The sequence below is a fragment of the Lagopus muta genome, chromosome 5 (genome assembly GCF_023343835.1).
Source record: "Lagopus muta isolate bLagMut1 chromosome 5, bLagMut1 primary, whole genome shotgun sequence".
In the NCBI taxonomy this organism is placed as follows: Eukaryota; Metazoa; Chordata; class Aves; order Galliformes; family Phasianidae; genus Lagopus; species Lagopus muta.
The window spans coordinates 45,730,735-45,754,394 of NC_064437.1; the positions used below are offsets into that span (position 1 = coordinate 45,730,735).

Consider the following 23,660-nt stretch of genomic DNA (forward strand, 5'->3'; position numbering starts at 1 on the left):
CGTTGCTCGGTGGGGGCGAGCTGCAGTGCCAATAGCCTGAGGCCCTGCGCTTCCCCAAGAGGTGCCGTGCCTTTGCCGTGTAGTTTCTGCTTTCCAAAGAGGTATTTAAAATGCATCCATGTCACGAATGGGGATGGCGACATCCTGTCTCGTACTTCAGGCCCTGGAAAACAGACAGTCTCCTCTACTCCCAGTCAAGTGTGATTTCCCACACTGGGCTGTGACACTGCAGCAGTGCAGTGAATAACAAAACCCACGCGTGGCATTTGCAGGCATAGTGGTAGTGTTCAGCCTCAGGTACTGGGGTGACTAAGCTGAGGCAGGTCTCCTGCGGCCGGGTAGCTGATGAAAGGCAGTTTCTTCAGGTGCTGCTTCAGAGCAGGGGATGACATGAATTTCCTTTGGGAGGAATGCTTTTCATAATTGGGCTATCCGGAGCTTAAGGAGACCAGCCTTCTGTGTTTGACATCTAACTTCGTTGGTAAGAAAATGGCTGAGTTTTCTTCTTCCTTCTGCATCTTCTCTTTGTGTTGAGTCTTTGTTGTAGAGCCACCCTTACTGAGGAATTGTATGTTTACCTGCTCTATTCCTTTTTGTTGTGTTTCAGCTCCTCAGGCTTATGTTGGAACAGACTTCTCCACAGAAAGTGTGTTGAATTCATGTTCACTGGATAACAGAAATTGAGTCTAGAGAAATGGATCAAGGTGGAAGTCCAGAAATGGGCATAGGTAAGGAAGAAATCTTCCTGCATTTCAGGGGACTGAATTTTCCTATCTCTCTGTGACGTCTGAATATTAAAAGCAAATGGATCCTGTAAGAAATAGGGGAGATAACATTAAGGTAGGATCCCTACTGTTCTTTCTTCAGTCTAGAGGACTATCTGTGATGTAAACTTATTCTAGGGATTAAATTCAGTGAAAAATAATCCAGATTTTAAAAGCAGTCTGGAACTTTTATTCTTTGAATGAATTTTAACACACTATTTTTACAAAGTAAGTAAAGAATGGGTCATAGTTTGATTGAGCAGAGGGAGAGGGGAAGGAAGAAGCTTCCAGGAAGAGAAGGGGCTCCTCTGGGTCTGGACAGCTCCTCTCCTTCCTCCTCCACCCCTTCCAGGGAAGAGGTGCCAGGCCTTGGCAGTTTCCTCAAACCTTCTGGAAAAAGAGTCAATGCTGGAGCATCAGGATTTCCTCTTTCACTCTTGTTCCCCGAGGAGTATTTCAGAAGTGAGTAACGACCCTCTCCCTGAGCTCCTGACCAAGCAATGTACATGTCACCTGTTCCTCTTCATTCATTCTTGTTTCAGAGGCTGACGAGCCAAAATAGTTTGTGTTTTCACTCTGGCACAAGGTTTGACAAAAGCCAGAATTCCCTTTTTCTACTGTTTGGCACCTAGGTTTTACTGAAATTCTGTGTTACTTTATCCTTAATGACAAGTGGCCTGGTCTGTGGTGTCACTTTGTTTCAATCACGTGGATAAGATACTGATCACAAATGGTCTGCCAGGTTTGTATTACCTCTTTGGTGTTGATTCCTTTGCCTTGAATATTTGCACCTAGGGAGGTGAATAAATGATAACTAAGCCAGTGTGAAGTAAAAATACTGTTCAGGAGAGTGCGATCCAAGAAAGCTGTAGGTGAGTTTGCTTTGGTAGTGGAGGCAACCTCAGAGCAAATAAGACCACATGATCTCCATAAGAGTTGAATGATTGTTGAGAAGCAGAAATGGCTGAGATAATTTGCAGTGCTTGACTTCACGGAGCTAACTGGTTGATGGCTGCTACAATAAGATCTGAGGTGAGGCTGCAACTGAAATGAACTCTTGGGCTTGTAAATGTCCTGCCTTCTGGCAGAGGCCTTGGAAAAGCTGTAGTTTGGCAGTTCTGGCAAGACCTCATGTCAAGATCTTATAGCTAGACCTGCCTGTACAGATGTGAAATGCTCCTACCCAACGAGTAGGACAGGTGAAAAAGGACTAGTTCTGCTACATAGAGATTTTTTGATAGCTTCAGGGGCAGGATTTTTTCATTATTGCACCTCTCAAGAGGTTAGAAGAACCCTGTTGAAAGTCTTTTACTTACTTTGCCAGCAACTTCTACCTTCTACTGTTAAATTCTTTCTCCTTTGTCATGTCTATGGTTTCAACACTTCGGTCTATTATGCGAATTTAGGAGAGGTCTGGGCAAGACGGTAGGGGAAGGAATCAAGAGAAAACAAAGGTGCTACAAAGTGTGGCAGGATTGATCTTGCAGAGGGCAATTTACCCTCCTGCATAGGAATGTAGCATCTGATAAAAAAAAATACTGTTCACAAAATTTGAAGTTGTTCTCTCATTTCCGTGCTTAGAACTGCTAATAACATTTTTTTTCTTTTGTCTGTACATGGATTATAGCACTTAGTAAAGAAAATATATATAAATGGTGATTAGTAGCTGCTCATTTGATTCAAGTGTAAACCCCTTGGGATCGTATAATACCTCTTTCAGATAGAGTTCAAATGCAGTGGATCCAACCCTGAAGAGCTAGTATGATTAGGAGCACAGTCAGACAATTCTTGCTTTCCTGCAATCCAGTTACTGATAAAAATCTTGCTGATTCTTTTAATTTATAGTTGAAATAACTTGAATGTTTCAGATTAGTCTGCCAGCCTGACCTAGCAAATATTGAAAAGATAACATTTCATTCCAACTAGATGAGGACACTGACCCTTCTAATGAAATACAGATTTTCTTATCTTATGGTGGTGAGCTGAAAGAGATTACGAGGTTTGTGCTGTTTTGTGGCTGTCACTGGGCTAGAGGTGTTATTAGTTCCAGTATTCTTTTTCATAGCTGGTGATAAAATATTAAAACTAGGGCAAAATACCATCCACCATGCACTTTCTGGTAGAAAAGTGCATCAGCAAACTACACAAGGACAGAATTCATAGAGTTGAAATAATCTTACCACTCATTGTGGTACCCTGATGCTCCACGCTGATATTCTCAGACATTAACTCTCTTTGACCTCATTGGAATTTTCATGTGTTTTAGAGTTAGAGCCAATACTTGGACATCTGCCCTAATTCCAAACACTCAGCACTGGGAGCAGGAACGTTCTCTGAGCTTCTACTAAAGGTAATGGGACTCAGTGCAGGGGAAACGGTCCCCCGTTCAAGGTGGTTTGAGAATTGGGACTCTGTGACCTTCTGTCACCTTCAATCTGTTACTTGTGAGGAGTACGTTCTGGTTTGTATCACATATAAGTAACAGTTAGTCCTTTGTCTAGTGATTTTCTGTCCTGACAACACAGCTTCTAAATTTTCACATGAGCCTGAACCTCTGTCACCTCACAAAAAAGATCAGAGGTAAACTTCACATTCAGTATTCGTGTCTAAGTACACATAAGCCAATACAACACCTAAATCCTCTGGACGTGATTTGTCTTGTCTGTAATGGTCATGGGTTTCTTGAAAGTAGGTCACCTGCCTCCTGCTATGTGTATGGGGATATAAAGAACACAGCTATCTTGACATCTACTCTGTGTATTAGAATGGTGCTTCAGAGTTAAACAGTATTGGGTTACAGTAAATGTTTGGATTATGGCAGAAAGAATTGCAAAGCAGTGGTGAAATGTTTTATGAGCTTTAAGGGATATTTTCTCACATCAAGTTGTTTTCAATATTCTAGCTTCAGCTTCCAAACACTGGGCAGTTTTCCAACAAAATATTTTATTGGCCAAGTTCATTTTTACAGCCATTTTACTACTAACTCTTGACATAATAATAGATTTGATTGAATTAGCCAATAGATTTCAGATGCTACACTATCAGTATAATGTAAAGAAATAATAGTAGTTTAAAAAAAAGATGAAATACAAAAAACAAGAATGAGTTCTTTCTTTAATCTTATTGTCTTAAATTAGAGCTTGTATGAGACCCAGGAATTTCCAGATTAGCTGATTTTAAAGTGGAATGTGATTCATAAAAATTCTTGTACTTTAATGACTCTTCATTACTTGTCAGTTGTTTGTGGTTGGAAGCAAATGGTGATCTCATTTCCTTTAGGTATAATTCAGCTACTCAGGTTTCTTTGTTTATTTAAAATTTTGTTCCTTTTCCTCGCTGCCTACTGTGTTTCTTTTATCTTTGTTATCTGTGTGGGTAGAAGTAGCAGTGCTTATCAGCTGAAGGGCACCGGGCTCTGCGGGTGCGTGTATTCCAGCTTGCTCTGCTTGCAGCAGGAGTAGCCGGCCTTATCTCCCCACTGAGCCAGTGTAATCAAAACTTAGAAAGTTACTTCAGTCACAAGAACCAGCCGCTGTTAGCTCAGCTATTTTGTTACACTAGGAGAGAATGCGGTTGAGGCTTTAAAGCAATAAAGCCTTTCTCAAGCATAGTTTCGTTGGATACTGCAGCTGCACTTTCCGAAGGGTCTGACTGTGCTACAATTTGACTGCGAAGTAACAAACAGAGATGGAGCACCTGTGAAATCCCCTGTCATTGAATCCTCTCTCACGTGGGAGGAATAGAAAGCAACTGTTTGATGAACAGCCTTTGCTGTACGCAGTGTTCTGCCGTTTCAGTGAGCTGTGCCATACTGGGTTTTGTTTCTTTTTTTTGTTGGCTTTTTTTTTTTTTTTTGAACAGGAGTGCTCCTGTCTGATGATTTCTTCATCAGCTTGAAGTGCACCTGCTTTTAAACTAGGTTTAGTGTAGATTACATCTCACTCAGCAGTAGTAAACATCCATAGATAGCAGAAATTGCCGAACTCTGAGATTGCTAAGTTGAGGTAGCTGATATCTAAAGAAAAAATTTGTCTGAACTGCTGGCGTTTGATCCAGATCATAATAGCTTAAGATTGTTTGCATTTGAGTCCAGGCCAGCCTTTAGTTGCAAATTAGTTGGAAGCTGTGGAGAAGACCCAGAAGGGAAACTTTTGAGTCTGAACCTCGAAGGCGGAAAGCAAATGCAGGGTATTTTAGGGATTAAACTGTGCTTTCTGTGGTCATTTTAAGTTCAGAAAAAGGATATACTTATTTAAAGGAACACTACTTCTGCCTCCCATATACTGATTTAAAATGACACATTAAAATCTAACACTGGAAATTACAGAAACAGCTGGCTTGGACTATTATTTATGACATGCGTCAATCAGTCAGATTCATATTCCAGAGAAAAACCAACACACTGAGAGCAAGCTGGTTGGCAGGATTCTGGAGAAAGCTTGCTAAAAACTGGCAAGAAAGCAAATTTTGTGTAACACAGCCCAGGTGAGAAACCTGGTGCTGCTCATTTCAGCAAGCTAGTCTGAGAAACTCATCTGGGATTATACTCCTTCCTTTTCTGTCTTAGGCATTCCTGCTAATGAAGGAAATTAAATACCTACTATAGACATGTTCCTATCTACTGGGAAGGAAGCTGTGATGTTACAAGCTGTTCTGTCAAGCAGCACTAAAACCTTAACAGGTGACACAGATAAGAGACAACTGTTCCTGTTCTCAGTAGGTATAACACTGCCTACCATTATCAGTTTGGCCTCCTGGGGGGGGAAAAATTGCATATTATATAGGTCCCACTCTTCTTCAGTAGATTCCAGGTGTGCAGGATCAGCTGCTGCAAGACCTGAATGCTCAGAGCTTGGCAGTGGGGCTGGGTGTATCTGCTCCTGCTCACTTAAGATGGAAAGCACAGGCAGCCATGGCAGATAATGGTACTACAATATTTAAAGCAGGATGACTTTGATTGTAAATGTCCAGGTACCATAATGGCAGATTGCAGCACAAATTCCTAAAGCATTTGGTATTAAGCCCCATGTTATAGAGTACTATTAATGACATCAGTAGTGGATTGTTCTGTGAAACACAACAAAAGCACTGAAGGAAAAAGGACGGTCTTAGAAGTTCAGAGCTGAAGAAAAAAGGGACACCAAATGCAGGAAGATGGCAGCGCAGAGTCCACAGGGCAGCACTGCCCGGTGCTTCAGGCAGGGTCTCAATATACTTGCCAATGAGTAGCTGTTGAATAACACAGAGGTAAGGGTTTTAAGGAGAAAATTATTTTGTGGGTGCTGCTGAAAAGCAGCATTGCAGCATTCTCCCTGCGTAAGCTCCTAAAGGCACTGTGCTGAGAAGAAAAGGAGAACCACTGACCCAAGTGCTCTAATAATAACCTAGGTCTTGGGCATTCTAATTATAATTGCCTATCTCTTCTCCCCCTCCCACTCCTTCAGATGTTTTGGCTGCGGTCTTCCATTTTCCTTCAAATAAGCTTCCTGTGACTTATGTCTAGTATAGCCACTCTGCAGCTTTTGCTAATCTCTATTTGCTGATTGTTTTGGATTTATAGAATTAAAATAAATACATTTTTAAAGAAACTGTTGCTTGCTATCATGCAAATTTTAGCACCTATCTTGCATAGGTCGGTATCAGTTTACATTGATGGACAAGGAAGACAAAATAAGAGAGATTGCAGGGCTTCCTGTTTGTGATAAACACACCAAAGAAAGCCTTTCAAAACCACAGTTGTTTGCAAAATAGGCATTTTCCTTATTTTTCATAGTGTTCTAGGGACAATTCTGGAGTACTGGGATTTATCATCAGTACTGTCAAGGGTGTTTCTCAGTAGGGGAAATGCCTGCTTTGTCTCCTCTCCCTGTGACCTTTCCATGGCAATACTGACCACTTGGGCCATTCTTTGATTTTGGTTAGAACTGCTGAAGATGTCAGCACTTAATTTATTCTTCAGTGTACGTATTTTTTGAGCAAAATATCTCAACTTGACATTTAATGGTCAATTTGAGTTGATAATCAACTGCAGTGGAGTGCAACTTCCCTTATGCACCAAGCTGTGTCAGGAGTATGCTCCCTTGTCTTTTCAGACCAAGCAGTGAGTGAGGTGGAAATATAAAGGGATGATGGAGAAGGCAAGGTTTGAAAGCAAGTTTATCAAAGGTTTCTGGAAGGCAGAAAAGTGGTGCTGCTTTTGGTGACAGAGAAGGAAGGTAGAGGACAGTGGTGTAAGGAGCAGGATATATGGAGCTTGGTTATAAATTAATTGGATTTGATCTTGTGAAAGGTTTTTAAAAAAAAAAAAAAAAAATACCAGAAAAAGGTGCAGATTGATTCTGAGAGAGTAAAGAGGGAGATATACAGTAAGGATGTGGTGTTGCCCAGATGGAAACTCAAACTAAATCACCGTTTCTATGTGAGATACAAAATGGGGAGGAAAAGGAAGAAACTGCCATTTCAAGGCAAGTTGCATCAAGTTGGAAGGATACAAAGAATCAGTGGCAAAGAGAAATGTGGAGCATGTTTGGTGGTGTGTAAAGTGAGTTCTCAAGCCCAGAAGAATGAGGATAGGGTGCTGGCTCTGAACTGTTCTAGTAAGGGGAGTTTCCATTCCTTGCACAGGCCAGAGAAAGATTGGATAAATCCTAAACTGGAGTTGGAGCTAAGCTCTGCTCTTAAGTCTGTGTTGAATTCAGGAGTGATCTGTGTATGAGGTCACTGAAACTACTGCTAAAGAGAACAAACTGCAAGAAATAAGTAGGTTTTCCCTCTCCACACCTGGTGATGAACATTTGTCTGTATTCCAGTAGGAAAGCTTGTGCCAGCCTATGAAAATCCCCCTGAGATAAATGGAAATTTATAATATACTGAGTGTAACTTAATTCCTTAAATGGAACTACTTCCATGAATAAGCATTGCTCAGCGGTAGTGAGGAATGTCAGGACAGATCCTAGGTTAAAATACTATGCCGCACTGACTATTACTTAAAAGACAACTAGCTTAGGGAGATCCTTGCCTTCTGTTCATTCCAACTGAATAAGTGTGGGTGGTAAAACACCAGCTAAATCAGAGACCTAGATTCTCTTCTAAAACACATGCCTATAACTCAGTTACTCCGTAATGTATTCACACCATTGAAACAGAGATCAGCAGCTGGCTCGGCACTTACAAGTCTGTTTTCTTTTGTACATGTACACAAAATTATATTAAAAAGGCCACTATAGAGGATATGTTCCTATGGAATGGATCTTGCTGGAAAGCTGCCGGGTTATTCATTGTCTCTTGGGCCTCACAGATCTTCTATGTTTCTTTCTGCAAGACCTTTTAACAGGAAAAGGCAGAGAATGACTCCTGCCCTAGGCTACTCACTTTACTGGAAAGCTATTAACTGATTTCTTAGGCCTAAAAGAGCCTGGAATGCCAATCTTTTCTATCAGGGTTATCTCAGAAAGTGGGTGTTGCTACTGCTGCCTCTTTTGTCAAACTCCTGCTCTTAGAAGATATTTTAAATCTGAATTTGATACCTTTTGAAATTAAGCTCTTAAGTTACAATTTTTAAGCTAAGTTCCAGTCAATGCAATGTAGGTTACTATGTCACTTGCTTGCTTCAGGTATTTTTAGGTGATTAATACTCTACCTGTCTTTTGTTCTTCCCACTGTGTGATTCATATTAAAAAATGAATTTCTCTTGTCTTTTGCAGTCTGGCAGTTCCCCAGTGCTGTTCAGTGCCAGGCAGAGGTGTTTGCTTTAGTTCTAACATGTCACTGCATTAACATGAGAATTCCTGAAATTGAGGTACAATGCAACACAGTGCTGTATAGTTATGGTTTCACAGCTCTCGGCTCTAGACCAAATCATTTGGCGTGCTGGGATCTCTGTTCTCCTGTGTTGCCTTTCACAGGCATGTTTGACATTTTTTCCCCAGCTGTGCTAAGCTCTAAGAGAGAGGAAATGTAAAAAGAGGAAAGACCACATCATTTAAGGAACATAAGGAAACCGCAGTTCTGGCATGTGACATTCAAATCTGTGTGAGCATACATGAAGAATTACATCTGAAACTGTGTGGTAACTTCAAACTAGATAAACAGGCTAACTCGGCCTTAAATATCCTCAAAAACCTGTAGAAAATAGAAGGGTACTGCTACATGTCAGTGTAGTACAGATACTTCAAAAAGCAAAAGAAATCTTACAAGATGCTTTGGTTACAGCTAAGTGACGTGAACATTTTCCGGCAAGTTACTAAAAGTGAAAATAAGAATGGATGCCTGAATATCTGGTGCAACTTTGATGTTACATGAGGATTTCTTCTGATGTTAGGTAGAACAATTCTATTAGAGCTACGGTAGAATGGGAGCTACAATTTATCAGGAGCTACAATTTATCAGGAGCTCTGAGGCACCTTTGGTGTGACTGATGTTGCTCTGAACCCTGACAGGAGATTTACTTGGTGAAGCAATAGTAACATTGATTTTGAAATCATTTTAGGAAGAAAGGGAGTAGAAAAGATGTGTGGATTGGAATCAATGTCATATTTTCTTTTTTCTTATTGACAAAACAAGAGTATTGCTTGTAGACAGTGCTAAAGGCAGGTGTTTAACAATAGGAGTGTGTCCTTATCTCACCCTTCACCCCATAGCCTTGGGAGGAGAGGTTGGAGAAATATATGAAGGCATAGTAAATGTCTTATGTGGATTAGTATCACTTGCTCAGAAGAGTAATGGGGTCTTCTCTTATGCAATGACCCAAGGCAACAGGAAACTCCTGGATGATTATTCTTTTATAGTGTAATTGCTGGCTCACCTCTACTAAGATTTGTACTCTACAGCAAGGTGATCTTCTGTAGCACTGTGGTGGGTGGTTAAGATTCTTGCACAACAATATTGTGTATATGGGAAGTTTCATGATATCCTCACTAAAAGCAGAAGTTTGGGAGTGTACAGGAGAATTGTGAATCCTGTGGATCTACCAGGGCTGCATGTATAAACTAAAAATTGCCAAAAGTGCGATCTAGATCCTATTGCCTGACAAGGAGACAGCCTGACTTGTCAGTCACCTGACAATTTCTGATTTGAATTTTGAAGCTTGCCAGTGATTCTTGTCTGCACTGTAAGTGGTCTTAATCTGCCATAACACCATGTTCCAGTTCCTTGTGCACTAATTTTAAGAAGGAACTTTGAATGTATTAGCAGCCAAAGGATAGGCTTATGGTGCCATCCATACATTCTCATTTTGAACAATCTTCCTCAGAAACCTGGTCAATTGAGCCTATAGACTAATAAAGTCTTTAGTCACTCTTAGAATGAAAAGTGACTCAGTACTGCCAGTTAAAGCAGCTAATTCATGTGAAATATTAGCTTTTTGGAAGGTGTGCAAGTGGTCAAACGTATTGTAAAAAATCTTTCAAATGAGAGCAGTTACATCTGGAGCAATGAGAAATAGAAATGGAAGCATCCATTACTTCTGTTTACAACATATGAATGCATGTTCCTAGTACTCAACAAATCTTTTTATAAACATAACTTGCCAGAACATTCGCTGATGAAAATTGTAGCAGGAGAGTCACGAGACGGTAGAAGAGTTCATAGACTTATCTGGGTTGCAGAAACAGCTCTGATTTTCCATTTACAGCTGGAATGGGGCAGCATGCGAGCATGACCTCTTGATAAACTCTCTGATTCTCACTAGGAATTAACCATAACTGCTTGCAGCCAAGAGTTTGTCACTGAGAGGAAGAGACTGGTGTTTTTCTTCTGCGTAAGACAAGTACATTCACAAGAATTATTGACAAGAGTCAATAACATTTATGAGCTGAGATGGTTGTGTGTGCGCATATGAAATTACTCATGTAATTTCTTAGACTAGTGCTGGATAAAATTCCCCCATTAGTACTTTGTTTTTAGAATGTGTAACATTGCAGTGATCTAAGAGTTGTTTGTTTAGTTTTTGTCTGTTTCTAAAAGCGTTGTACAGCTTAAGACATAGAGAAAATCCAACTCCTAAAGTTTTAACTAGCTTTACTTCCTGATATGGCAAAAATTAACCTAGTCAGTAAGTTATTCATTCTGTTTTAAAGGGGTTCTTTACAATGCCACTGAAGGACACAGAGTTAGAGAAGTACGAAGATGAGCACGCTTTCTGTTTTTTCATTTGATAAAACTTGGTTTATCTTCCTAAGAAAAAATGAATATTTTATAACATACACAAAGCATTACTCCATTTGCATTATCTCATTCAAAGTCTTTGTGATGGAATAGTATATTTTAATTGAACAATTTTCCTTTATCTGGACAAACTGTGTATACTCTGCAGTTTTGTCAACTAAGTTGTCTTGGCTAACCAACCTAGCACTCCTTCAAAATGCTTCAAGCAGAAACAGTGCAGCAGGAAGTGGTATTTGTGATTCAGTGAATAGCACCTTGCCCACTGAGTCAGAGTTGAGCCGATGTCCAAAAGTGTTGCTAGAGAGTTGAGCGTAAAATCCAAGTCTTGGCCACATGTAGCCATTGGGAAACTCATTGAACTATTGACGAGAACAGGGATATTAACCACAACATCCCTGATTCCAGACAGGGATAATTGCAACTTTTCCTCTCTTACTTCAATGGCAGAATTATTTTTTCCTTCCCTCTGAGCTCGTATGGTTTCCCTGCATTTAGCTAGGCGCCGTCCTCCAGGCATGTTAGAAGACATCACAATCTCAGTCAAAACAGGACGAGTGCCTCAGCACTTTCTGTGGGCACTGCTGGAAGTGTCAGGCTTTGCACCTGCAGCTTTGCAGCCCCACAACTTATGTCACTTGGATATTGATACTTGGCTTTAGAGAGAAGCCATCACCATAACCTGTCTGAACTTTTCAACTGGTTCAAATTAACAACAGACGGGATGTACTGAGGCATTTGTAGTACATTTCCTGTCAGGACTTGTAACCAGTAGATGTGCAGAGTGACTCAGAACAGCCTTCTCTAAACAAAGTTTTCATTTATGGAAGGACTTGAACAAACCTCTGCAAAGGTTACACTGAAGATGCTCTCCATGTATGATTTTATCGGCTTTGTGGCCATCTGTCCAGTACAGAATGTTCTCTATGCAGGAGGTCTTACTTTTTAGATTTCATCATTATATATAAGAAAAAACTTTCAACTTTACTATTCAAGGAGAACAAGTTCTCAGAACAGATGTCTTATCTCTTTCATCTAAACAATAGTTGATGCAGAGGTCTGTGGCAGCAAATTTTGGCACCTGGACTTATAAAATAATGCTAGAAGCTGCTGTGAAAGATCATAGCTCCAAATTCTGAATTGTCCAACAAGTGGTGCAGCTGCTGTGATCCCATGAGTAGTTGAAGTAGTGCTTAGAATTTTGAATCTTTCATGTTTAAGTGTTTGCAGATATCCTTATATTTTTCTCCTGATTTTCTTTTCTTTTTTTTTTTTTTTTTTAATTATGAAGCATCTCACTGCATTAAACTTAAGAGAAATTTTGCTGAGACCTTTGTTAAAGCTTGTTTCAGACTTGACATTGTTACAATCACAACTAGCTGCAGATAAACAATTTGAATTTTGTAGCAGGAAGATGCATTTTGGATCATTGAATTAACCTCTGTATTCTGAATGTAATGCCTAACCAAATTCTGGAGTTATGGAACATAGGTACTTCAGGTAGCCCAATTTGCAGGTGGATGGAGGTGGAGTTTGTCAACATATGAGTTTCTGCATTGATGTTAAGTGAGGAGATCTTTACACGCTATGTGTATTATCTTAGCAAGACATAATTCATAGGGGAGATGCCATCTGTTGTAGAGAAAGGGACATGAAGCACAGAATTCAGTTCCCTGGGCACAGTAGCACTGACTGAACATCTGCTGGAACTGGGCTTGCAGGTTCAAACCCCTCTGTTGTTCAAGGAGTAAATCATTCAATCAGAATGAGGAATAGGATATTACTCAATATGAGGAACAGTGGCAAGGTTTCACTATGAAATGTGATCCTTGTGATGTAGAAGTTCTCATGGTATCAAAGAATGTACTGATCACGTGCAGCACATCAGTTCATCCTGGTCTCTCATCTTCCCCTTCCTTTATCTTTCCTCCACCCTCCAAGACAAAGTTTTCCCCTGATCATGAAGGAAGTGAGGGAGCCTGGATGTTACCTCAGGAGAGAAAACTAGAGGAAGGGCTGGGTCACTTAGTCAAGCAAGAGGGAGGAGAAGGAAATGGTCATTGAAAAATAAGGTTCTAAATACAGGACCTTGGGCTAAAAATAGCTTGAAAGACTTGTAAAGAAATGAGGAAAGGAAATAATATAGGCTAAGCAATTTAATCAGATGTGATTAGTTATAGCTTTCAAGGTGCGTGCTTTGTGTGAGACCACCTGCCAACATCACAATGTGGAGCATCAGTTCTCTCTGCGTACTGAACCACTATGAAATGACCAGCATATCTTATCTCCCCGCAGCCCCCTATGGGGCTTATGGGTGACTGTAATTCCATGTTGATCTGAATCCTTACTGATGCCTTCATCTGCCATATCCTGGCTATTGCAGCACGTCTCTTGTGGCTTTTCTCTCTTTCTCAGATATGATGATTTATGCTGTCTTACACTCTAAATACTCAAAAATAACATAATTGAAGAAGTGGATTGGGTCGTATTTAGTTGTGATATTGATGTACATTGTATCTGTAGAACAATCAAACAACAACCAAAAAGTAGCTGTTGGTCTTTGTATTGAGCAAACAAGCTAATTGTAATTAGCTGATTAGCTAATTAGCTAAATGTAATAATTACAGCTAATTAGCTGTATTTAGCTAATTGTAATTAGCCATTGTAAACTGAGCAGTTTTTCATTTGATTTTTAAAATTTTGCTTGTTTTAATTATTGCTTTCTGGTATTTTTACTGCCCGCGTTTCCATGAGCGACTGTAGAAGCCATATAATCCATTTGTGAGCATTTTATTACATTGCTTTTCATTTTTAATGCAGAAACAATTCAGTGCAAAAAGTTACCTACTTCAAAAGCTGTTCAGTCAGAAATGCTGATATTTTATATCCATATTACAATAGTACCTTTTGTCACAGAGTTCATGTTGAGCAAGTTGGAAAAGTCTGGAAAGAGCTTCATGGGTAGGGTAGGCCTCTGGGAAGCACTCTGGCTTCCTGTTAAATTCTGGTCTTTAGAACTGGGAAGAAAATTGGGAGGAAAAAAATAAAGGCACAACCAACAGCTTTGCTATTCTGAGACTTTAAAATTCAACGATGGCCATCCTAGACTTTGAAGAACTTTAGAGATACAGATAACATGCTGAAATAGTTATTCATTTCAAGATGCGAGAAAGAGTTAGTAGTTGAAGACCTAGCAGAGAGGTCTTATGTTTTCAAACAATCAGGTTGTGCTAATATTGGCTTCAGGAAAATTTGTTAAAGGGGATCAGTTTTTGTTTTGTTTGTTTCTTTGCTTTTTACAAGTTACCAGTGAAAAATCAAGAAAACAAAGAGCACTGTCTCCTCCTGTACTAAATCTGTTTTATGAGTAGGATTCATCAGTGTTTACTGCACACTCCCGTTTCTGAACCTCACAGGATGGTGATCAGGCAGAACTGTCATGACTCTGGCTAAGAATTAAAAGTGCAGGCTTATAGGCTTATTTCACCCTCTCTTTGGAAGTGCAGGTTGAAGATAAGAGTCTAAAAGTTTTGTTTTTTTTTTCTGTTTGAGAATTCATAAGTGGCAGTGCTATAGCTTGTGAGCACTCACTGAGTTTTGCAGTGGGACCACTCCTTGATGTCTGCTCACATTCCACCTAATTTGCTTACAACACCCAATAGGGTATGCAAAAAGAAGGTGCTGTTTCACCTAACTGGAAGAATTTCAGCTGCTTTACAGATTGGAGACTTAAATACTGAGGAGCAACATTTATCTTACCCAAATATATTTTTAGGTGTATTGAAGCAATTTCCCTATTTCCTTTAGATACATAAGCAAGAATATTGCCCTTAGTGGAAGCAGGAAGTTTGTTTCTTTCACTTCTTGAGAGAAGTACTTGTTGTTTGTTACTACTTCTCTGTTGCAAACAAAGCTTTGCTGGCAGATTCTTGCCCAGTGACAATATCTCTGTGAGATGTGATTTTCAGCTCATGCTCTGAAATCAGCTAGTTGGTTTGTAGGCACACGATCACAAATTTTTAAGGCTCCTTTTTGTAATGCTTTTTATGAGGTGTGTGTCCATAGACAGCAGATATAGATCTGCCATCCATAGTATGTGCCATCCAGCTAAAGATGCAAATATAAGAGCATTTTACCTAGCTCTGCCTCGTGCATTTGCCTTAACTTATCTGTAGATGCAGTGGGAAATAAAGTTTTACAAGGTCAGAAGTAGTCAGGATGGAGAACAGGACAGAGACCTGATTCTTACTCCAGCACTTGAGTTTTCAGCCAGAGGTTTCCCAAACTGCTGCCTGAAGAGATCTGGGTTAAAATGCAGTGCAGCGTTCTCATTCTGTTACTTCCAGCTGTCTCAGGTTGAAATCTTTTGGTGCCTAGCAGTGTGCCCCCACAGGGCAGCTAAAATAAAGTAAAAATAGAAGAGCTCATCCAGCTCCCTCCACATCTTCCTCAGACTTCAGGGGAGAAGTAATTTTCACTGCACACTATGTCTGTCAGAAATCAACGGGATTACCAGAGAGAGCACAGATTAGAAACATTAATTTTCTAGAAGCTGATGGGAAGAACCGTATCTGTAGCAGCACAGACATTCATGTAACATGCTGCACTTGCCAAGTACTTTTTTTGCTGTAGGTTGCTAGGGAGGTCTTGAATGTGAATGAGAAGTAGGCATATGATAGCAGCCAGGAAAGAAAGGAAGGGTAAGGTAAGCTCCCTGTTGAAGTGAGATTCACTTGATCAGAATATTTCTGAGGAGCTTGTAATCCTTTGATTGTCTGATATGAAAAGTCAGGTAGTTTAGAAGAGATAATATTAAAAGGTATGAGAAGTTCATTGCCTCTTAACAGAGCTTCATACATATTTATTTCTTTTTCTTTGTCCTTGTTTCAAAATAAAATGTTCTGACTCTTTCTTCAGCTTTGCAGGATTGGGCTCCATTTCCAGGTTCCATTTCTGATGTTTATGAACATGCAAATTCAAAACATGAGTGAAAGAATTGGTATTTTTGAACTTAACAGTAATGGAATGTGCCAGACATCATCAATTCTGTTTGGTTTTAGAGATGGGCAGGCAGCAGTGAGATTCCACATTGCAGGATTTTAGTTCGATTCTTTCTACTAGTAAAGTGAAATATTTAGCCTACACAATAAGTACCTTTGATTGCTTTCAAGAAGAAAACGTTTTTCACAGAAAGAATTTCAAGAAGGCCTTCTAAGAAACACAATGATTTCTATGCATCTTCTTGCCTTAAAAAGTGGCAGAATGTTCCCAACAGTGTTATTCCATCACACTTGGAAAAATGTAATGAGGAACAGATCCAGTTAGGGCTCTTCTCTCTGCTGCACTGGAATGGTGGCATCTAAACCTGTTGCCAGAGCAATCTGTTGGAAGTACTCTACAATAATAGGTTTATAATAATAATAATAATTATTATTATTATTATTGTTGTTGTTAACTGTTAAGAAGAGTTCTACTTAACTGGTATTCCGTGAAAAACGGAAAGTGCAGAATGTGTTCTATTAATCCATTAGGGAAACTTTGTTTTAACTCTTCAAAATGACCCAAAACTTGGAAAGGGATGGATTTCAGGGAGTTGTAATAGTATGATCTATCAATAAAATAGTCTGTGTGTTCTCACTGCCACTCTGTAACAACTCAGAAATGGCAGAGCATCCTGCATCCTGCTACATGACAAGTAAAGGCATTTGGTTACATCAGATTTGTACCTTCTGTCTGTAAACATGGAGGCAGAAGTTTAGTTTTGTTTAGCTTTTAAAGATTTTTAAGTTATGATAAGAATTCTCCAGCAAGCTGGGAAGAATTCCCCACAAAGTTCAAAGTCATAGTTAGTGTATCCTGTGGAGCAAAACTGCAACAAGCATTTCAGATGTAAACACAGCTGAAATTAATTAATACATCCTAGTTTAAAAAAAAAGAATAAAGTTTGATCTGGCTTAGAGTTTTCAAAATAGTAGATTAAAAAATTATAATTGAGTATATTACTGAAGTGAAAGTTCAAACATGGAAAGATTGAAGTAGGAGACTTCTACATTTATGTTAAAAAATGTTAAGATAAGCAGGTTTAAGAAGCAAGATGTGTTGCTCTCATGCACTAGATCCAGTTCTTGCTAGATTTGGCTTATGTTAGGAAATGTTAGGTCTTGACCTCTGGTTCTGTAGCACATTTCTTATCTCAAGACTGGTAAACACATGCTCTGAACAGTGCTACCCTACCGCCTAGAGCAGGGCCCGCCCAATGATACAGTAATTCAGCACCCAGGCATAAAGGTAGTTGAATGAGCCAAGTGATCACCTAAAGCACGTGTTGCTTTGTCCTATATACCTTTTGTATCTCAGACCTGAAATTGGTCAAGATCTCCCTACCTTTGCTGTCCTGTGTTCTGAGGTATGTGTAGTACTGCTGGGGAGGTATGTCATAGCATTGCCTGTTGACTTTGTATTGCAGGAAGCTGTTCATTGAATCAGTCACTTGGAAGTAGAAAAGCTGAGAGTATGAAAGAAGTAGCTGACTGATGGAGGACTATGAATTAGTCATATTTACTATAGGATGTCATATTTACAATAGGACTTATTCCTAAGATAGGTGTTTGTGATGCTGTTCTGTAAACTGTGTGAAAGACGCTGATGTCTTGCTCATTTCCTCCCTGCTTCTATCCTATTGACAGTTGTATTATGATACTCAGCTGTTTTTCCCATTTGTCTCATTATGATCGATCTTTTTGAGCAGTCTACAATATTTGCCCTCAAAATATCCTTGTACAGTTAGAGACACATCTGGCAAAGATTGTTAACCCATCCACTTCCCTTTCATCAATGCCCCCACCTTTCACAGTTTATTTTGCCTGCTGTCCTCCTCTCTTAAGGGTATTTTGCTAATTGTTCCAATCATGTGGTTGTTCATATACTTTTCTGGTCAGGTAGCTTAAGGGGGCATTGAATATTATGTTCTGTCACTGCACAAGAATGAGGCAAAAAGAAAGGTTATTCTTTGCTTCTTTTTCAGCTGTGAGCCATTAATTTATTTGCAGTAGAGACTGACTACAAGAGTGAGAGAATCAAAAATTGCAAGCCTATGAGGCACATTTCAGCTTTCTTCGTAAGGCCTAGTTATTCTCCCACACCAAATTATAAAAGAACTGCAGTTTTAAAAGGTTAGGAACATTTAAGATTTCCTGTGCATCTTTATTTCCAGCTATATGAACATTTTTATCTAATAAAAATTCTGCAACCAAACAGCGTAGTTCTGCAAAATAGGAATAGAAAGGACTCTTACTGCTGTTTTATAACAGTTGAATAGCTCAGGAATGACTGAAATGTCTCACATTGCCAGCTGCGCTGAAAACTAAGGGACACCAATGTTTTTGCCCCAGTGCCCAAGCAGTGTACTTCAACTCAGAAACCAATATGCAAACAGATGGATTGAAGAAACTGTCATAACATTCTGTCTTGAATTAATGAATAAAATCAACCAAAACTGTGACCAGAAGTATACAGACTGCTTACCTCTTTAACTTTCAGGTATTTCAAAAACAACTCAGCAGCTACGGCTGCAAGTTCCTGTTTATTGTTTCCTGTGGGCAGAAGACATAACCCGGGGCTCTGCAATCTTAGCAGTTAACACTAATTTGGAAACGACCTATGCCATTGCCAGATATTGTGCTTGTTGCACTACATTTTAAAAGTAAACTATTAAGCATGTTATAGAAAGAGGCCAGCGTTTCCTTTTTGTTACTAATGTATGAATATTATTGAAATAATTTGAAGAATTTCTAGAAAAATGGTAAACACTTGCTAGTATTACGTGGTAGCTCAGTATCTGACTGGTCATTAGATCAATCTGGTCATTACAAATAGTGAGTCAAAACTTGTCCCTCGCTACACCCGCACAGATCCTCTGACGTCACAATTTGTGACCTTCGAACACTCATGTTCATAGCTACAAGTGAGGCAAGTAGGAAATGTAAGGATGGTGGTATTGTATCCCTCACAGAATCATTAGCCATACTATTCATGTTTACTAGCCATAGTAAGGGCTCTGATTAAAAGAACACAATTCACAGGAGGAAGCAGCAGTAACACCTTGGAGCTGTGAGTAGGTTTCTATTTCGCTTTTGGTTGAAGGAGCTTCTTTTTTTTTCAGTAGTGAAGATGGCCAAAGATTTTCAGTCATTTGAGATTTACTGGAAAGAGGGACATCTTGATTTCCAATCAACTCAAAAGGTGTTCAAGTGGTATTTTTGATCTTTCTCCTTAAACACCAATTGTTTAAATGGTTCCTAGCTAGTACATCATGTCTTGTTTTGCTGTTCTGAGGACAAGACACAAAATGAAACCCATGTCTATAAACTGGTATGTACAGTTAAAACTGAGGGAGAAACCATCTTGCTGCTTTTGCTACTCCCTGGGGTATGTATGGGATGGAAGGAAAGCTAACAGCAGGCACTCATGTAGCTAAAGGAGTGTCATTCCCTTGCTACCGGCTCTAGCTGTCATCTTACACACCCCAATCCTTCCTTTGGAGGTAGCCACAAAAGCACTCACATCTGATTATCTGCAGCTCTGACTGTGACTCATTTCCAGCTGTACCCAAGAAATCAGCTGCTCTAGTCACCTATACTACAGATGACCTCACTGAGAAATAAAATGAAGGTTGCCAGGCAAAGTCTCAGAAATTCTCCTTAGTATTTTTAAAATAAGATTTCTTTCAACTAATCTAGACTAAAGCATCACAATAAACATATTGCTGTTTGTGCAGGATATCTGACAAATATTGTTTACATCTTTAGCAATCTTGTATGATGTTGCTATCGTATACGTGTACTGATCTAAACACCTGTATGGCACCAGTGTGATTTAGAGTGGAGGTTGGTGTGTGAGGCAGTGAGCAGCTCAGGATGCTCCAGGCTGATACTCCCTTGCAGTTCTCACTACCTTTGTAAGTAGTGCTGCCTGTATTCTTTATGTATGAATGGTATGAATAAATAACTGCAGCAGGAGGCACCAAAAGTTTCACTTATTACTACTTAGGTGAGTGGGAAAGCAGGATATAAATTGCAAGTATTCTGAGTTCTGTTCCAGCGCTTTCCTTATAGGCACCTTCAATGAAATCGTGAGAGCATTAAAATGCCTGGAGGGCAGTGCCTGTTACTATTCATGTCACATTAAACCTGTTTGGTTTAATCATTTCTGGTTTGAATGGCCGCATAGGGTAAGTCTTCTCAACCATTAGTTTCTTTCAGAGAATACGAAGAACAGTAGCTTCCTGTGCTATGTACAATAAACTCTTGAAATTTAGACCTTTTTGGATGGTTGTGTTTCTCTGAATTCCTATCAGCATTATCTTGGAGACTTCAGGCTTGTGATTTAATGGAAATGATAAGTACTTGTGCTTTTGTTGTTGCATGCTTTACATTCTTACACTGCATTTGTGTTTGTTTTGTAAACACAAGCTGCTATAGGAATGCTTAATACTTATTAGTTGGTAAAATGTTTGTTTTTTCATGAAGTTTAAAATAAAGTGGCTTGTCAGTCCAAAGTAAACAGTTTTCATACAGCCCTGGGGGCATTTCATTTCCTTGCATGCCTGCGGTCTCTAATGGAGGGGAAGGAGTTCTGGGTCGTTCATGGCAGATTAGTTTGAGTGTGGAATATAATTTTTAGGATTACATAAGGGACCTCAGTATTTGTGGTCTACATTTTGGAGTAAAGAAGCCAATGAAAGTCATGGGTCATGCTAACAGGTGATCGAAGCCTGTGATGTGTATAGAATTAACTTGAGGATATTACAGGTGTTCATTTGTTGTTGTTTTAAACCTGGGTTCACTCCTTTTTAAAGAATCTTGATTCACACTCAAGTTTGATGAAAAGTTTAACTTGTAATATCTTAGGTTGACCACCCAAAACCATAGCATATCAATTTTTCAGCTTATTTTTGAAAACTGTTGTGGTTGATACGTTTTCCTGTTTGGGTCCATTAAATAACCACTGTTGGAGTAGGATTTTGTTGTTTTAAGCATTTTAAAAATGTATAGAAAGTTATGCTTTCAAGAAAAAGTTTACGGTTCAATTAATACACAATTATCATAGTAATGTGAGCTAGCTGTAGATGTCCCTGTTCATTGTAGAGGAGTTGGATTAAATGACCTTTAAAAGGTCCCTTCCAACTCAGACAACTATGTGATTCCATGATTTAGTGGGAGAACAAATGAGAAACAGAGGCATAAAAAGTTTCTCTGGCTGAAGTAAAGTCAGAAAACTGAAATTGGGAAAGTTAACTGTGGAAGTACCAGGAAGATTTTCCAAATCACTTCCTTGCCTTATGGATGGGTCAGCTGCAAAGTCTACTCCTATACATCTCTGCTCTCCTGAAATGAATATTGCTCATATAAACCTCTGCCTAGTAAATAGATCTCAGGTTTATACTGAAATACTGACTACAGCAATCTCCAGTCTTGAAGATTCTGTATCTAGTGGAACTAGTTTTTGCCACTGTATGGCATGGTGGAGTTCAGGAGTTTGCATCTGATTATCTAATGTATCAGTTCAGTTTGTCCATCTGAGACATTAGAGCACATTAGAAGATATTTACTTTCCACTGATTCATGGCTTCGGTTCTCTAGCTGGAGTATTTACTGGCTGCCAAAGGTAAATTTATATGCTAGTTGCTGGAGAGTACAATACTTGAGAAACAAAGCTTCATTCTTAAAAAAAAAAAAAAAAAAAAAAGCCCAAAAATAGCAGTATAATTCCTTCCTGCTGCTTCCCAGATATTGTAGTAATAGCTGCTATTTTCTGGCAGTTCCTATGATTAATATGTCTGCCAAATTAAAAAAATCGGAGTAATGCTGTTTGAACTTGCATCTGCCAGTAGTGATAATTTTTCATTTTTCCCTGGCAGATGTTTTGCAGTTCCCACATGTTTCAAGGAAAAAGTAATCCAATTTAATTTAAGATTTTAAGAAAAAAAAGAAAAAAAAAAAAAAAAAAAAAAAAAAAAAACAACAACAGGAAAACCATCTTCCTGTATGGAAGGCAAAGTTCAGCCAATGGTAATATAACAGTGCATCCATCAAATTACTGTGAAACAATGAATGCAATCTGTAATTTTAACTATTCAGAATAAAGACTGCCAAAGAAAACAGATATTGTAGTAACTAAGGCACATTCTGATTTATGATGGTAGATGTGATTCAGCAAAAAAAAGAAAACTAAAGAAATCTCTTCAGGAATCGATGTTCCTGAGCTGGAAAATGGGTAAAGAACTTCTTCCTGCACAGGAATCGCTATCATTACACCCATGAACCTGTAGGGAGTTAATGTAGCATAGACATTTCACACTCAAAGTACCCAAAAAGGTGGTAGAAATTCAACAATTCTGCCATCAGCCACTCCTTTGCATTTTGTTATTTCTTGCAAGGCAGAGAGAAAAAGCTACGGATTTGCTATTCTTTTTCTTTCCCTCAAAGTATAGACTTTGACTAAAACTCACTTCACTTCAGTTGGCTGAAGTCTGTTTTTTCAGGCCTTAAGGACAAAGTCAGTTTGAGTGCTAATAAGGAATATACAATGATCTCCAGCTTTGCTGTGAGGGAAGAAAAATACAAGTACCTAACAAGGATTGTCCGGAGATGGTTAGAAGATATTAAGCAAGTAGTTTTCCTCTGCTCCACCAGCACAAAAGCTCCACGAAGTCAGCAGGGAGTAATAGGGGCATGTTGCAGGCAGGTGGATATTGCGTTCTGCTGCTTCAAGTGAAGGTACAACACGGATGTGTGTTTCTAGTTCATGCTAGAAAGAGTAAAGAGGTATGCCTGGGGCCTGTTAGGAAGAAGAGCAGGTCAATTTTGGTTTGAAAAAAACAACACCCAACCAAAACAACAAAACAACACCATAATTCTGAAGTCTGGGTGAACAGACATTTTGGACCATGGAAGCTGAGTGCTAGTTCTTATAATTCTTTGTTTTAGAGAACGAGGCTGAATGATCTGAAAGCCATTACTTTTTTCACTGATGAAAATAGTTTTTGCTCCCCTTCCACCAAGAATTGTTTGCAACTGCCTTCCCATGTTCTGCATTTTCTGTCCCTGTTTACTGAGGGAGCAGCAGCAATAGAAGCAGTGCACTGGTGCACTTTGTGTCCATTGTCGTGCAGTGAAGTTCTGAGCTTGCTCAACTGGAGAATTACATTCATCCCTATAAGATGAAAAGTAGTTATAATACTTCTTGTATCACTGTTCCCAGTAAAAATTCTGAATCAGACTTCCACTTCTTTGGTGATGTTAATTTTAAGAGGAAAGATGAAAGAACAGGATATTGTTTGCTGTTTTGCTGATACAGTTACCCCTTCTTCTAACAGTGATAAGGATTTCCTTCCTATGATTAATATCTCTACCACATGAAAAGCTGGACTAAATGATCTTTGAAGTAGGATCAGTTGGTGCTCATAATTTTATATTTTTCCATCAGATATTTCAGATTTCATATTTCAAGCAAAGGACTTGAACGTTTATGTCAATTATACAGCTAGCACTTCAGAAGATAAAGTCGTCACACTTCATGCATTAATCTTTTATGATTGTGTCACGTGAGCTCATGAATGAATTCAGTGAGATTTATCATACAGTTTTCTCATTCCTTAAGTAATTTTTGCCTCTGTGTTAGTTTATTGTAGGAATTTTGACTTGGGCTTTGCAGATGGAACACATGATAATTCTA

The 23,660-nt window shown here is 39.1% G+C and overlaps 1 protein-coding gene and 1 long non-coding RNA gene across 18 annotated transcripts in view; both read left to right on the forward strand.

Annotated features, from left to right (window-relative positions):
- LOC125693507 (calcium/calmodulin-dependent protein kinase type II subunit gamma) overlaps nt 1-23,660 on the forward strand; it is a 761,290-nt gene that overhangs the window by 580,921 nt on the left and 156,709 nt on the right. The gene's annotated exons all lie outside the window — the stretch shown is intronic.
- Nucleotides 1-23,660, forward strand: part of LOC125693525 (uncharacterized) — a 120,040-nt gene that overhangs the window by 52,688 nt on the left and 43,692 nt on the right. The window contains exon 3 of the long non-coding RNA XR_007377135.1: nt 608-728. This is a non-coding gene — a long non-coding RNA (uncharacterized LOC125693525). The remainder of the gene's footprint in view (nt 1-607; nt 729-23,660) is intronic.